The sequence below is a fragment of the Dermochelys coriacea genome, chromosome 5 (assembly GCF_009764565.3).
Source record: "Dermochelys coriacea isolate rDerCor1 chromosome 5, rDerCor1.pri.v4, whole genome shotgun sequence".
Lineage (NCBI taxonomy): Eukaryota > Metazoa > Chordata > Testudines > Dermochelyidae > Dermochelys > Dermochelys coriacea.
Window position 1 is genome coordinate 125642907 of NC_050072.1, and position 15825 is coordinate 125658731.

At 45.8% G+C, this 15825-nt stretch overlaps 1 protein-coding gene across 1 annotated transcript in view; it reads right to left on the reverse strand.

The window, feature by feature from the left end:
• Positions 1 to 15825, reverse strand: part of SHB (SH2 domain containing adaptor protein B) — a 145503-nt gene that overhangs the window by 120543 nt on the left and 9135 nt on the right. The window lies entirely within an intron of this gene.

Below are 15825 nucleotides of genomic sequence, written 5' to 3' on the forward strand. Positions count from 1 at the left end.
TTTTCTTCTGCACAGTGAAGTTTCAAAGCTGTATTAAGTCAATGTTCAGTTGTAAACTTTTGAAACCATAATGTTTTGTTCAGTTATGAACAGTTACAGACAAACCTCCATTCCCAAGCGGTTCATAACTTAGGTCCTACCATATGTATGTAAATCAGTCTGAGAATATTTTTTAAAAAAAAAAAACCTACTAACATGCACTAACACACCTCAAGAGACCCATAAAAATAATGTTTTGCATACGAAGGGGAGATACACCAACCAAGTACTTGTAGTGTATATGGTAACCCCCACTGTTTCATCGTTATAGTGTGTATATAACATTGTCCCACTGTATTTTCCACTGCACGCATCCGATGAAGTAGGCTGTAGCCCATGAAAGCTTATGCTCAAATAAACGTATTCGTCTCTAAGGTGCCACAAGTCCTCCCATTCTTTTTGCGGATACAGACTAAACACGGCTGCTACTCTGAAACCTGTCATTATGTAAGGCACTGAATTTAGCCGTATGGAGTGGAAATCCATCAACTTCATGAAAAAACTATGTACAGATACAAACAGGCATCATACCAAAAGGACTGAAAGTAAAACAAATCCATTACAATCAACTTACCACACAGAGTATGCTGACAGCTTGTGCCACACACACTCTCAAAGAAACTGCAGAACCACCTGATCAACATCCTCTACAGCAAACAGGGAAAGATTAAGAATGAGCTCAAAACTGGATACTCATCAAAAACCAACTTTCCACATAAACTTCCTCATGGCTGGACTTTACAAAAAGTAGAAAAGCCATTTACAAACACACTTTGCTTTTCTACAAAAGAAAAAACACTAAACTATCTAAACTACTACATGCCACAAGGGGCCACAACAGTGGTTCCCGTAACCCACCCAGCAATATTGTTAATCTATCCAACTATACTCTTAGCCCAGAAGAAGAATCTGTCCTATCTCGGGGCCTCTCCTTTTGCCCTTCCACCCCCACGAACATGATGCAGTTCTATGGTGACCTAGAATCCTATTTTCGACGTCTCCGACTCAAGGAGTATTTCCAACACACCTCTGACCAACATACTAACCCACAGAGACCTTCCTACCAACACTACAAAAGAGAAGGATTCTGGGTGGACTCCTCTTGAAGGTCAAAACAGCAGCCTGGACTTCTGCATAGAGTGCTTCCGCCGACGTGCACGAGCTGAAATTGTGGAAAAGCAGCATCGCTTGCCCCATAACCTCAGCCATGCAGAACACAATGCAATCCACAGCCTCAGAAACAACTCTGACATCATAATCAAAAAGGCTGACAAAGGAGGTGCTGTCGTCATCATGACTAGGTCGGAATATGAACAAGAGACTGCTAGGCAGCTCTCCAACACCACTTTCTGCAAGCCATTACCCTCTGATCCCACTGAGAGTTACCAAAAGAAACTACACCATCTGCCCAAGAAACTCCCTGAAAAAGCACAATAACAAATCCGCACAGACATACCCTTGGAACCCCAACCTGGGGTATTCTATCTGCTACCCAAAATCCATAAACCTGGAAATCCTGGATGCCCCATCATCTCAGGCATTGGCACCCTGACAGCAGGATTGTCTGGCTATGTAGAAGAATGACCCATCACTCTCACAGATCGTGGGAGACAGGCCAGTCCTTGCTTACAGACAGCCCCCGCAAATACTCACCAGCAACCACACACCACACAACAGAACCACTAACCCAGGAACCTGTCCTTGCAACAAAGCCCATTGCCAACTGTGTCCACATATCTATTCAGGGGACACCATCATAGGGCCTTATCACATCAGCCACACTATCAGAGGCTCGTTCACCTGCACATCTATCAATGTGATATATGCCATCATGTGCCAGCAATGCCTCTCTGCCCTGTACATTGGCCAAACTGGACAGACTCTACATAAAAGAATAAGTGGACACAAATCAGACGTCAAGAATTATAACACATTCAAAAACCAGTCGGAGAACACTTCAATCTCTCCAGTCACTCAATTACAGACCTAAAAGTCACAATATTACAACAACAAAAAAACTTCAAAAACAGACTCCAATGAGAGACTGCTGAATTGGAATTCATTTGCAAACTGGACACCATTAATTTAGGCTTGAATAAAGACTGGGAGTGGATGGGTCTTTACACAAAGTAAAATGATTTCCCCATGTTTATTCCTTCCCCCCCCCGCACCCACCACTGTTCCTCAGATGTTCTTGTCAACTGCTGAAAATGGCCCACCTTGATCATCACTACAAAAGGTTTTTTTTCCCCTCTCCTGCTGGTAATAGCTCACGTTACCCAATCACTCTCGTTACAGTGTGTATGGTAACACCCATTGTTTCATGTTCTCTGTGTATATAAAATCATCCTACTATATTTTCCACTGCATGCATCCAATGAAGTGAGCTGTAACCCACGAAAGCTTATGCTCAAATAAATTTGTTAGTCTCCAAGTTGCCACAACTACTCCTGTTCTTTTTATTAAAAACTAAGACCGACTACAAGGCGGGAAATTTTCAGCATATCTAGAGCAAAGTAACTAATCTACTATAATGAAGATAGAGACAGGAACAACTCTGCCTGGAGCGGTGCTTATGAGATGGCAGAGAGGCAAGCGAAGGTGTTAAACCCTCTGACGTCACTGAAGATGCATAAGGTGCGTCAGTGGCACCCTTATACAATTCCGCCCTGTAACGGTAAAGCAGCAGGTAGGGATCAGTGAAGGCAGAGGAGAGATTCTTCTTTTAAAAAGGAGAAATATCTGAACATAAGCTAGCTTTGAAGAAGTGTATGTTAAACAAACTCTGATTTTCCACAACGTAATGTGAATTCCTCATTTTTCCAGACGTGTACGCTTACAATGAAGCGGTCACAAGTCACAGTGGAAATCAGTGTTTGTAAAATGCCCATCTATGCACCAACATTTATTGCCTACTTTTTACAATGATGCAAAATTTTAACAAGTACCAAATTTCCCTCCTCAACACCCCAGGGGTCTTCCTGTCACGCTTCCTTCTCGGCCTTTTGGCTAAGATCAAGTGTACTACAGGCAGCCGTTTCCTTTAAAACGGACTGTCAATGTAACGCCATTAGCTCAGGTGCCTATGTAAAAATGCATCAGAAAGGTCTCCAGAATACAAGCATTGTTTTTCCAGCTTATAAAGGGGCCGTCAAGTTTTTAATTTAAGTGCTAAACTCAAAATCCTCATTTAGGCCAACCACCACATTGCCCCAGTAGTGTTTTTCAAAACCAGTACTTCCCCCAACTGCGAGACGGGAGACAAAGTGGATTCTAGATCTCAAAAACTAAAGCAATGGGCCAATACAACCCCCATTCAAGTCAATGGAAAGACTCCCATTAAGGGCGGTGGGATTATGACTGGACCCTCTGATTGCAGATGCAGGCTATTTGGTTAAAGAATCATACATGGGCTAAATGTTGCAAGCACTCTACATTGGCATATCCAAATGGAGGCTCCAAGCTAAGCCCAAGTAATGATCCCCCGCTTCATGAGGGTTACATGGGTTCTGCCAGAGCAGTGCTGCTGGCAGGGTTGAAAACTCTGTTGTTTGTAAGGGGCAGGAGATACGTTTCCATTTGCTAGGCCATGTGAAATAGAAGCACCTTGAGGGAATCTGGAAATTAAACTCCCCATGAAAAATTCTTCTTGGAGTTCTTCAGCAGCCTCTGAAGCTTGCTACGCAGCTGCTGATTGACAGAACCACAGTCGTACCAGTTTCACTGTATGGCAGTGAAGTGGGAGCACTGAGGAAGGTTGAAGAATATCAGATTTTCGATCATCAGCTGCTCAATAATAAAAAAGTGTCAGGACAAGACTAACAGGGAGGATATTCACAGCCAAACTCAGCAGCCACTTCCATGAGCAATGGTTCAGGTGCAGCGGCTTTCTTGACATGGACATATTATTAACGTGGAAGACCAACCACCTATGAAATGTGTCCAACAAGGAATGCCACTACATGACTGGGGACCACATGGTTGCCAAAAGCTTTGGTGGCCAATCAGATAACCAATGATGAACAAACCGAATATCCAGCCAAACCACCCTTAATGCCATAGCTAGAAATTGATCCAGATGGGGCTCTGTCTCCAAGGAGATTACATCCCTTTGACATTTGCACTTATTTTTATAATCAAGTACAGGGATTTAAATGATAGTAAGGGTTTGGGATAGGAAATCTTGACGGGAAACTTACAACAATAACTTTACTCTAAACTTAAGAATTTCAGAGGCTATCTACTGGACAAGGTTTAATTCTAAAGGAAGAGCTGGATTCATGTTTGTAGACTCCCAAGATTTAAGTGAACCCAACAGGTTATATTAAATTTTACCATCTAGAATAGTAGACTCACGCAACTCTATTTTATATTATATATCCTTATATTCCCTGCTTTACAATATGATGTCTGCCACCACCCTACTGTCTGTAGAAGCCACATCATATGCAAGTTTCCATAAATTTCATAAAATAAACTCCAGTGATCCAGACCATGGAAACCGTGATTTGGCCCCAATGCTTTGGAGTGTATTCTTCTTCCCATTCTACCACCAAAATGGGTCTCTTGATACCAGGTTCTGCAGCTGGAGCTGTCAGCTTTATGCTACCCTGGTCAATTACACACCAGTAACTGGCATCAGGTTGACAGCCAAGGTCCTGTATTTCAGAAGCTGAACAAATACCCACATATAATTGCCAAAAACCTGACAGAATGTGGAACTGCAGTGTTGGTTTGTCTAGAGAAGAAAAAACAAAACTGAAGCCAGAAAGCCCAAGGAAAGTAGAATGTGAAACAAAATGAAAGTTAGCTCATCTATTCATTCCCTTTAAGATGTGCAATTTTGGTTGCAATTTAAATGAATTTGTTGCAAAAGAAATAGGTTAATAAAGTGTTATTAAAACTTCAAAAGGTCTGGCAACTATGGGTTTGATCCCCTGAGATGCCCAGCACCCTCCACTCCTGTTAATTCCAGAGGAAGTGGAGACCACTCAGGACCATTGTCCTTTATCAGGTGTGATGCCCTTTTGTTTAGGCACGCAGCTGACTAAATTTTAGTAACCTTACAGAATGGGATGCTTTAGTGAGCAGGAGGCTTTCATTTTAATTTGCAATTAACCTCTTGTTGATGTCAGACTCCCAGCTGCTTTGGCAATGTTCACCAACAACCATTTCTAACACAAGTCCGTATTGTGTGCGAAAATGTGCATTTTAGTAAACATGTGCAATGTAGTCAAATTACAGCTATTACAGGGATAATAATTTAAAATATCCTGAAATAAGAAAAAGGAAAGGAATCTGGATGCTAACAAAAAAGGAGATATACAAGTCAAGTACTGTTTCCAGCATCCCAACAATTAAGTGTCAACATCCTTTACACCTCCATTCCCATCTGAACTAACTACACCAAACAATGCAGGCAACCAATAACCCAGGAAAAGCACGGGTGTGAACAGCGCATTTTTTTTTTTGAGGGCGGGGAGGCGGCTAGAGAGAGGATTTTTTTTTTTTTTTTTGGATCAACAGGAGAGCTCTTTCCAGCCAACAAAGAGCAGCACGCTGTAGTGGCACAACTGTCGCTAAAAGGTGCATAGTGTAGACATAGCCTAAATAAAATCCCTCTCCACACACTACTGTCAGCCCTGCAGACTCAGCCTGGATGCTGCAAAAATCAAGCAGGGTTCTTTTCTGTTTGATCACCAAACGCCAATATTAGAGGATCTGCAGCCCAAGTCAGACCCGCAACACCACGTGTACAGTCCCACTTTCTTCAGTGGATTTCCACAAGTGTACTCAACTGGAACTTGGCGAGTAAATCTGCTGATGTTGCACACACATGAATCAGAAAATCCCACTCACTCCCTCTCAAACCTGCAGAGCCAACAGAGCTAAAGGGTGTAAAAAGCAATTGACATTTTATTTGTGTCACTGAAGTCAGATGATGTGGCTCTAAATGCATGAAGCAAGAAGATCCAGGGATACACTGAAAAAACAGTAGATGAGAACTGCACTTCAAAGAATTGTAGGTACAATCCCAAATGACAATGCCTTAACTCTGTACTGCACTTTCTATCAAGCCCACTGGCAATGTCAGTGCTTCTTGTTAGCTGCAAGACAAGAGGAAAAAAAAAAAAAAAGTTCAGAAGCTACACTGAAGCATCACAAATAAAAACATTATATAATGCTGTATGTGCGGAAGTTATTTCAGCAAGACTTCAATGTCATCAGTAATAGGAAATAACCCTAGAATTTAGCAACTAACCTACTACCAAAGTAAAACTACAGCACCAATTACACTGTAGCAGAGGGATAATATGTAGCAATATTCTTAAAGATCAAAAGCCATCAAAAAGTCATCCTTTCTAGAAGTCTGGCTACACAAGGTGCATGATGTGAAAATACATGCACGCACCCACACTTGCTTTCTTTGCAATATTTTTTACTCTCAAATAGCTTGATCAAGTGCACCTGAAGGCTTAAATTTCCAGCGTAAGAGCGATTATATTTCTTATTTCAACATGCTCCTCTCTGTGATGCCTATTACATTAAACAAGGGAAGTGCAGTTACCCCTGTGCTTTCTTCTTAGACAGGGCACAGTGCAAGTTAGTGAACATAAAATGCGTCCAATGGTTTTTAAATAGCGTTTGGACTTTTCCTCCAGCTACAACATATGAAGACAAGCACACCGCATTTTTGCCTCAACCTGCTTTTGCACATTCCCTGGGAAAATTTCAGCATTCAATTTACTTCACCTGGATCCCCGTTTGCTTGAACTTCTGAACTCCGTAACAAGTGTTTCTAACTGCACGCACATGGCACTATTGCAATTTGGACTGAAATGCTGTCATTTCTGTCTCTCAATTTTCTTCGTGCCTGAGCTGGCTTATGAAGTTAAATAGACAGGTTGGCCCCACACAAAGCAGCATGGCATAAAGTCTTTAAGCCATGGAGGTACATCTCAGTATTATTAGACATTCTTTAAAATATCCCTGGCCAGCTTACAGCTGTCCCTCAGTGCAGGCTCTGCCCCAGGCTTCCAGCGTCAGTGACGGTTAAATGACTGGGGAACGAGCCAGCAGGGATTATGTCTGTGGTGTGCAGCACGCTTTTCCTGCGCGAGGCTAGCGAGCGAAACGGGGCCGGGGCCAGAGCCAACACTACTGGGTCAGTGTAACATAGCACAGTGGCCGATTTCACTCTCTCCTCTCCATGCTGGATGCTCCTCTTGGAGGATTCCTGGAGTCAGAAACTGACCATTACAAAGCAGAGACAAAGATCAGGAAAAAACCAGGGGTGTGTACAACAGCAGCAACGAGAGCTCCAGTAAGCTGCCATCCGGAGATACCAGCACCATTGCCAGCAGCAAGGCAGCCAGCCGAAGCCATCCCAGCACCACAAGCCAGGCTATCACAGCCCACATGCCCTGGGATCAAGGAGTGGCACTGAGAACTACCGAGCTAACAGCATAGCTCATAGCACTGTCGAGATCATCCCAGTCCTGAGCAATTCTACATCTACTGGGGGCTTCGGCAAGGGAAAGTAACAGCGGGGGGCCTGGGGGGCAGAGCTTCTCTAGTGTTGCCTGCACAAAGGTGAACGGGTTCCTGGTTCTCTTCGGGCCTGGAGGAACATACACAACACCTCTTAGCCTAAAGACCGAGCCTCCCTGCCAGCCCAGAACACACCAGCCTTCCAGCCTCACTCCCAGTGCCCCGGCCCGAGGACCCTGGTGTTTTGCAGGCTGAGCTCTGTGCCTCAGCGTCAGCCCCACACACCAATCAATTAATGCCCCACTGCTCTCCTCCCTACATTGCCCCCCCCCCGGGCTGCTGCCCTCCTCCCCATGTGCCCCTGTGGGCCGCCGCCCTCTACACCCAGACAGATAGCTGGCCCTACACACAGGCCTCTGCAGGGAAGGTGGAGCGCTCCCTTTTCCTGGGGCCGACCCCAGCCCTCCCAGAAAACAGGGAGCAGCCAGCTGAGGAGCTGTGGGGCCCCAGCCAGCTGGAAGACTAGCACCAGCAGCCCCCTGCCTGTCACCCTAGCTGAGGGCCCACATATGGGGGTCTCCCCTGCTGACACAACCCAAGCATGTAGAGACCCTCTTACAAGACCGAGAGGGCCCAGCGTGCGTTGCCCCTCCTGCCATCTTACTAAAGGGCTGTGGGAGAGGAAGGGAGCAGCACCATGATCCCACTGCCTTGTCAGGGGCTCTCACACCCTTCCCCCCAGGGTCAGGATGGCAACCCCACTTGGGCACCCTAACAGCGCCAGGCTCGTTCTCACCTCACAGCAGCAGCTGCTCTGCCCCACCCCACCCGGCAGAGGTACCGCTCCAGTCACACATCACAGCAGCCACAGGTGGAAGGCCAATTTCACAACCTAGAGATTTCACAAAAGCCCTGTATCAGAGGGGTAGCCGTGTTAGTCTGTATCCACAGAAACAATGAGGAGTCCAGTGGAACCTTAAAGAGTTAGATTGGATCATAAACTTTTGTGGGTTAAAAAAAAAACCCAACAAACCACCACAACCCACTTCTTCAGATGCATGGAGTGAAAATTACAGATACAGGCATAAATATACTGGCACATGAAGAGAAGTGAATTACCGCACAAGTGGAGAGCCAGTGTTGACAGGGCCAATTCAGTCAGGGTGGATGTGGTCCACTCCCAATAATTGAGGAGGAGGTGTCAATACCAAGAGAGGGAAAATTGCTTCTTGTTGTGAGCCAGCTACTCCCAGTCCCTATTCAAGCCCAAACTAATGGTGTTAAGTTTGCAAATGAATTGTAGCTCTGCAGTTTCTCTTTGAGGTCTGATTTTGACTTTTTTTGGTTCCAGGATGGCTACTTTTAAATCCGTTACTGAATGTCCAGGGAGATTGAAGTGTTCTCCTACTGGCTTTTATATGTTACCATTCCTGATGTCTGATTTGTTACCATTTATTTTTATGTAGAGACTGTCCGGTTTGGCCAATGTATATGGCAGAGGGGCATTGCTGGCACATATCACATTAGAAGATGTGCAGGTGAATGAGCCCCTGATGGTGTGGCTGATGTGGTTGGGTCCTATGATGGTGTCGCTAGAGTAGATATGGGGACAGAGTAGGCAACAGGGTTTGTTGCAAGGATAGGTTCCTGGGTTAGTGTTTCTGTGGTGTGGTGTGTAGTTGCTGGTGAGTATTTGCTTCAGGTTGGGGGGGCTGTCTGTAAGCAAGGACTGGCCTGTCTCCCAAGATCTGTGAGAGTGAGGGATCGTTTTCAAGGATAGGTTGTAAATCGTTGATGTGCTGGAGAGGTTTTAGCGGGGGCTGTATGTGATGCCAGTGTTGTTGTTCTGTTATTTTCCTTGTGGGGCCTGTCCTGTAGTAGGTAACTTCTGGGTACCCGACTCGCTCTGTCAATCTGTTTCCTCACTTCCCCAGGTTGGTAATATAGTTTTAAGAATGCTTGATAAAGATCTTGTAGGGATTTATCTTTGTCTGAGGGACTGGAGCAAATGCGGTTGTATCTTAGGGCTTGGCTGTAGACAATGTGGTGTGGTCTGGATGAAAGCTGGAGGCATGTAGGTAAGTACAGCGGTCAGTAGATTTCCGGTATAGGGTGGTGTTTATGTGACCATCGCTTATTAGCACCGTAGTGTGGATTGGTCCAGGCTGAGGTTGATGGTGGGGTGGAAACTGTTGAAATCAAAAGCCTTGATTCTCCAGCAGCTCAGGGCAAGTCCCCTCCCTCCCCCCCCCCCCAGTTATCCCCCACACTTCTGCCCCCTTCACACAGCTGCAGCTCCTGCTACGGCAGGAGGAGCAGCTCCTGGACGGCTGACTCAGGCAGATTGATTATTTCTTTAGGAGAGCACACCAGGCCTAGGTCAGGTTTGGGACAGTGAAACAGTGCTAGCAGGAGCAGATCCTGGGCAAACTTACCCACGCAGCTCAGACCAGGAACTTGGGTTCTGACCCGCAAAACCCTGCTGTTTCAGTCCATGGCCCCTGGAGCAGGCACTAGCAATCATGTGAAGTTGCGTGACAGTTTCCCAGCGTACGAGCAAAGGTTTGCTAGGGAATAAGACTAGTGCACCTACCTCATTTTCATGGGTGAGCCAAGGAAGAATTTGTACCGAGATCTCCTAAAGTGCAGTGGCGGCACCTAGTCCCCTATGCAACTTTGCCTCTGGCAACATCTTAACGAGCAAACTGTCTCTTACTTGACTTCTTTAAGGGTGGGAGTTGAAAAGGACATTTCACTGTATTGCTCAGCCTCAGCAGCTCAGAGCTTAGCTCGCTGTTCTGGCTTAGTGGAAAGGCTCCACTAGGACTCCCCAGTTTGACTCTTCACTCTGAAACCCACTCCTGCACCCTGCTAACGGGCCTGGGTGGCGGGTATCGTAGCCCGGGGGAGGCTCTGCCTCCCCAAACAGCCTGGTGTGGCCCTGCCCATGCTCCACCCCCAGACCTCCTCCTGCAGTTCCCGGCGCTCTGCCCTGGTGCAGGCTGGTTGGGGCTGGCCTCCTGCAGGGACTCTGGGTGGCTGGCACTGGGGCTGCAGGCCGCGATAGAGGTGCTGTGGGCTCCTGCACGGGAGGGGACAAGGGCTAGTCTCCCACCCAACAGCCAGGTCACCGGCTGCCCATGCTAATGGGATTTCTTTCCACTGTGCCGGGCCAGATGGGACTCTCTCTCTTTTAGTTCTTGGGGAGGTGGGGGTGGGAAGTCACAAGATGGCCTCATCCCGTGCTAACCCAGGGCCCTCAGCAAAGAGCTTGGGACACAAACTCAGATCACACACACCTTCATTTCTTCATTGCTCATCGTGTCCCTAGTCTGTTTGCCAGAAGCTGGGAATGGGTGACAGGGAATGGATCATTTGAGGACAGCCTGTTCTGTTCATTCCCGCTGCGGAACCTGGCATTGGCCACGGTCGGCAGACAGGATACTCGGCTAGATGGGCCTTTGGTCTGATCTAGTATGGCTGTTCCTAGGTTCTTATGGATGGACCAGTGGTCAGGGCACTAGCCTAGACTTAGAAGACCTGGATCCAGGTCCCTGCTCTGCCACCGACTTCCAGCGTCACCCTGGGCAAGTTGCTTGGCCTCTCTATGCCTCAGGTCCCAGCTGTCCAATGTAGATGTCGGCCCTGCCCTGCTCCTAGGGTGCTGCGAGGAGAAATACAATAAAGATCCTGCGGCTCCACGATACTGCAGTGATGTGGGGCAGATGAGTACCAGAGATAAACAGATCTCTTCCTGAAGCAGAGCTCTGCAGGCCCAGAGCCAGTCTCAGAAACTTTTTGCTAAGATGCTATAGAAGAATAGTCTCCAGCAGGTTCCAGCCACTAATTTGGATCCTTCATTTCATCTTCTCCACAGAGAAGAATCAGTCTCAGTTATTTGAACTTCACATACTTTTTAAAGCAGTTTCCTTTGGCAGTTCCGGGGAGAAGGGATTAGAAAGGCCTGCAAGGATCCGCTAATTTATTTTCTTTGTTACTACTGAGAACTCAGTAAACCTAGCGGTTCATACATAGCTGCCAGCTGCAGAAAATCCCCATAGAGGAGATTTAGGATTTAAACTGCCTGCAAAGTGACTATTTCTTAGAGATCTGCTGCAGGAGATCTCTGGCTCAACTCCAGCTCATCTGCCAAGCATCAGCTATAGCCAAGTCCCTCCTTTGCACCGAGGCTTGGAAAGGAGATAGGAGCACAGACGGTGTGGCAAACTTTCACTTACCATCATCCCCTCTTCACTGTATCTGATCTCCGGTTGCCTCCCACTGGCACAGAGATTTACTGAGTGGCCACAAGGTATGAAAGCCATGTCAGCACACCAAGGTGCCCCCACCACACTGCTGAGCTACAGCTCAGCTCACGAAAGCTTATGCTCAAATAAATTTGTTAGTCTAAGGTGCCACAAGTACTCCTTTTCTTTTTGCAAGAGAAGTTACATTTTCACCTACAGCTATACCACTGTGGGCTGTGATCTTGTCAGATCTCACAAGCTTGGCAAGGTCAGGCCTGGTTAGTCCTCAGATCAGAGAATTGCTACAGTAGCATTGTAAGCTCGCTAGCGAGTGCTCTTCCTGCCAAGCCAGAGTTACACACCAGTACCTCCAGCATGACTGGGGTGTGTTAGGCTTTGGGTTATTGGTAGTACTGTATTTTCAATGAGAATCAGATCTTAAGATCTTGTATAGACAGGAACTAATACATTAGGGCACTTCTTGCAAGAGCCAGCAGTTACCTATTTTGAACCCGAATAATATATTATGTCTACACACATTCTCCCTTCACTTTTCCCCATCAGAAACTCCGTCATGGTGCTGTGAGCGGTTACACATCAGAGGTGATGGAATACAGCAGGGGGCAACATGACTCCTGTATATGTAGTTAGTGACATGCTTTGCATCCTTAAGTTTAGAGGCACCATATCTTTTCATAAAAAGTCACCCTGACAAAATTTCAGAGTGCAAGTGAATGCAACTTAGAGACGCAAGGAAAATGTATCTGAAAGCAAGAGAAGTCTTGAGCTGAAAACGTGCTGTCACCAACCAAACGTTGCACTTCCTGACAGCTATATCAAGGGACAATGGTTTTCTGTTATTTCTGACTACAAATATTCAGAAAAACCCAAGAGTGACTCATAATAGTAATTTAAAAAGAAATTAAGATGAAAATCCGCAAAAACCCATTTGAAGCACTCGGAGCCCAACTGTGGCTCTTGGCAATTTAATTGTTGGGCAATAGTGGTTTGTTGGCTTTCCAGCTAAAATTTAAAGGGCTATTCTAAAAACCTGCTGTCAGCAAGCTCCCTGTTGTGGAGGCTAAACTGCTGGCTGCAGTTTTCATCATTACTGAATTCCTTCGAGGACTCTTTCAGAATGTGGCTCTGTTAGAGGTAGAAGGAAAGAAACAAAAGCCAGTCAGTAACAAGGCCAAATTGATTTTACTCCAAACCTATATCTGAAGCCTGCTTAGGGCATAAGATACATTTTGAGCATTTAACACAGTCAGAGACTGCTGAAAACATAAGTTACTGAATAGCCTAGACACAGAACACTGCATATTAAGGCAGTGTTAATCTACCTACAAGTAGAACTGCAGCCGCATAAGGATTATAGTATTGCTGTCCGGGAAGAAGCACCAGGAATGAAAATGGGGTAGATTTTGTCCTTCCTCCCAAACTTCAAACAATGTTGTCACCTGCACCCATTAGCCTGAGTGTGCAGAATTTCATCAGGACTTACCCATTAACACTGTAGAGCGCACCTCTGTATTCATTCTTTAGTCCTGAGAGAATGGGTACTACCTAGCACAAATCAATCCAAGAGTGAGCAAGAAGTGCCCAAGTGCGTCAGAATGCACAAACTGAGCTGCAAGTAGCAATAAGGAGCTATTTGTTCTCTGCGGTCAGAGCCTGCTCGTTAACCCATTGCCAGCTAATGAATTTCAGCTGTGCTACCAAATAGACAAATCCTAGGGCAGAGCAAAGGTTGTGTGGAGGAGACTGAACGAGAATGAGGATACAAAGAAATGGTGGCCGATACCCGATATTACAGAGCACATTTATCTGGGCCAGTAAGTTTGGTTCCTTAATGCTAGGTAAATAAGCAGAAGAGCGCATTACTAGCCTTTCCTTGTGACAACTCCCTGGGAAGGAGAGTCACTAAGGATAGAAGTTTATCATTATATGGGATATTCAGAGCCAGTCCCCACCCCCCGACCTCAGATCTGAGAAACTAGAAGACACACGTAGAGAGTTTTGGAAGAATTCTATACCAAACTATGGCTGTAGAGGCAGGACCACAGGCTGCTGCATTCTCCCTACCAGCCCAATGCTCTGCTAAGCCACCTCCGGGATCCCTGGTCACAGAGAGGGGCAGCTCCATAGCCTGATACACACAATGGTCTAGTGGGCAAGCACAGGAGAGATCCAAGCCATTATCAAATAAATCAGTTAAAACAATAACTAGGGCAGGCTACGCACACATTCACTGTGTGATAAGGACAGGCCAGCACAGCTTCCAGGGGCAAACTGACCCGCTGCAACCCATTCCAATGGAGGGAGGTCCTCAGCATGAAGGATCCAGGAGACCGACACAGCAGATAGTAATGAGCACCACATATCTACTCTTGGCTGAACAGTATCATCTTCAACTGCCCACTGTCATCCCAAGAGCTCTGAAGGACTTACACCCTGCTCCTGAAATACAGCATTTGTGGGGAAACCTTACTGCCGAACGAGGGGAGCAGTCTGGCAGTAGAAACAGGAAACACACAGTCACATACGGTACCCTTATCACAACAGCTAGCATCCACAAGCAAAGCACTCACACCAGACCCTTGAGAGAATCACTCAAAAGGGGCTAGTCACAGACCGGTTTGCAGTACGCAAGATAGCATTAAAAGCTATGGGTCAAGCAATCTCCAGCAACACGTACGCTCCGTGAGCACAAGTCTAAATGATCTCCTCCAATGGCCCACAACATCACCATTCAGATTGCAGCCAGTTCACCACCATGTGACCCAACATTCCCCCTCTGCCCCCATTGCATTCTTTAATCTCACGTCGCAGAAATGGTTTTGGGCTGCTTCATCCTTTTCACTTGTGACAAAACATCACCCATGAAAGAAAAAAGCACCTCTGTTTGGAGATGGAACCTGGTCACATTCTCTGCAAACACAGATTAGTTCACACACACACACACCAAAAGGTCCTTTTCTCCTCCACAAGCTGCAGCTCAGACTTACTGGTTGTTCTGAATCCATCAGACATAGCTTAGGGCACAAACAAGGCTCCACCAATGCTGTCTGGCCTGTGTCACTCTCCATGTTGTTGAAGCCCAAAACTTTTCCCTCTCTAAGTACTGTTTGGTGGACTCCTTGTCCATGTTTCTCCAGCTGCCCAATGGCATGCCTGCTATAGCAGATGCCTCATTCTTAACACCTGTCTTCATCTTCTTTTCTGCACAACTTTGGAGATAAGTAGTTGTTAAATGCTAACAAATCTCAGTATCTGTTACAAATTCATTCCATTTAATAGCTAGCATTTTACATAGCTGTTTGCTTTGTAAAATTAACAGTCCAGCCAGCTCCTCAGTCAGTTTTTAAAATTCTTGGATGCAAGTTATCTGTACTTGCTTATTTAAAAATTTTAAAAAGTTTTGTAGCTGCTGTTTAACATGCTCCCGACACACTGCTAAAATAGCAGATTGTCTGTACACCCAATCTTGTGTAAGATGGGGAATGCAGTTGCCATATTGCCAATTCATGACATTATTCCCTTCCAGATATTCCCATTGGCTTACACATTACCACCAGAGTACATGAAGATTCCCCTCTACTATTCCTTTGCCTTCTCAAGTAAAGCTTGAATGGGGAGTTGCTGGGGTTCTCATTAGGTATATTTTTTCATAACTAATTAACCCCATTGTTTTTGCGATGCAGCATGCACAGAAAGTACACACAGGCTTGAGGGAATGGTTCAACCTAGACACTGGTGCCAAACTAGAATATAATCTCACCTCTCCTGTTTGACATCGCCACTGACTTCATCATAAGAAAAAGCACAGATAGATACAACACAGGTATTGTACGGCTCAACAAGAGCACGAGAAGAACTAGATTTTGCTCACCACATAGCTCTAAGTGACAACTCAACCAACTGTGGTTGAATCAAGTTTATTTTTGGAGGTTTTTCTGTAACACTTATCACTGCATGATCGGAGCACGTCACAAACATTAATGCATTACGTTCACCACCATGGGCTGGTGTGCACTACAGACCTATG